The sequence below is a fragment of the Pteropus alecto genome, unplaced genomic scaffold, assembly GCF_000325575.1.
Source record: "Pteropus alecto unplaced genomic scaffold, ASM32557v1 scaffold13, whole genome shotgun sequence".
Lineage (NCBI taxonomy): Eukaryota > Metazoa > Chordata > Mammalia > Chiroptera > Pteropodidae > Pteropus > Pteropus alecto.
In genome coordinates, this window is record NW_006434373.1 from 3,241,811 (window position 1) to 3,243,537 (window position 1,727).

Below are 1,727 nucleotides of genomic sequence, written 5' to 3' on the forward strand. Positions count from 1 at the left end.
ATATATATACACTTCAACTGTGAATCAAGTTATAGGAACAATTTAGGCTGTTTTGCCAAATCAATCAGAGAATTTTACTGCTTTTTTCCCAAAACTTCTTTACTCTCTCTTTTCCCAAAGTTCTTCTACTCAAGAATCTTTTTGTATTGATAAGAGTTTCTGTATAAGTGATCTATTTGCCTGAATTTACTGTTGCCCAGAAGAACTTCCAAGCATTTCTTAAAACAAAAAGAAAAGCATATTTTGTAGAAGGTAGAAGTAGCCCACAGGCTGCTTACAATCATATTTATAATCAGCATGATGAATTAGGTATTTTGAATTAGATTTTCTTTGTGTGTCCCATTGATTTTTTAAAAGGACATTTCTCTTTCTCATTTTTGAGTTGTAATTTAATCATAGTTAGCTAGTAAATATATATGAAGTAATATCATGATTTCTTGGGAAAATGAGTTTGGCCTTCAAAATAAAGCAGATTTTCTCTTGTATTAAAATCAAACAAAACAATACCCGCCCTCCCCACCCCCACCGGCCAAAAAAAGAGTCCCTAAGTATAACTAAATATCCACTGAGTCTTTTCTACTCCCAGGAAGCTTTTGTTTCCTTTCTGCTATCAACTCATTGACAATGTAACCTAATTCCAAATAGAACCATTTCCTCTGGACCGCTGCTTAGGACCGCTTTCTCTGGAGATTCTGAGATGGAGGCAGATGGCCAGGCTGTCTCTGTGAGCTGTGGCCTCTACCTGCACTATGGTCTCTACTGGCTCTATAGCCTTCCCAGGAGGAGTGCCCTGAGCTCTTCTCCGATTCTCGCAAGCGGTGATCCCCAAGCTGCCTAACATCGTCCCGAAAGGTCAAAAATTGTGGAACTTCATATAATTGCTGGAAGGAAAAAAACCTTAACATTTTGTGTGCATATGATGTGTGGGCTCTGATCTAGGTGCTTTATATACATTATTACCCTATCGAATCTTTATTCCAGCTCTGGAATATTCAGCTTTGGCCAACCTTGAGCTTCAGGGAAGTTAATTAATTTGCTCAGTCACAGAACTGGTAGGTTGGGGAGGTGGGAAGGGAACTCTGGTCAGTATCAAGATTGTTTTGCTGCAATTTTCTTTCTGATTTTTCCTCTGTGGCAGATGTCCTTGCTTTGTCCTTCTATTCCCATGGCCTTAAAACTGCAGACTCTTGATGGGGTTCCTTATTACTGTCGCAGATGTTGAGACGCTACCACTTAACCCAGCCCTATTGAATATGAATCCTTAATCATGCTAATATCTTGCCTACTATTTAGTCATTCATTCATTCATTCATGTAGCCACTCATCCTCCTCCAAGTTATGATTACATTCCAGACACTGGGTAAGAATTCCCAGTTTCTTTACCAAGGAAATTTATTTAAAATAAGGTCATTAGGTGTGCCCTAATCCAATATGACTGGTATCTTTCTAAAAAGAGGACATTTGGATGCAGAGACATGCACAGAGGAAGACAACGTGAAGAGACACAGGGAGAAGATGGCAGTCTACAAGCCAAGGAGAGAGGCCTGGAACAGATTCTCTGTTGCAGCCCTTAGAAGGAACCAACTTTGCTGACACCTTAATTTTGGACTTTGAGCCTTCAGAACTGTGAGAGAAGACATTTCTTTTGTTCAAGCTCTGAGTCTATGGTACTTTGTTATAGTAGCCCCAGCCATGTAATAAAAAACTGTTTAACTAAAAAAATTAAA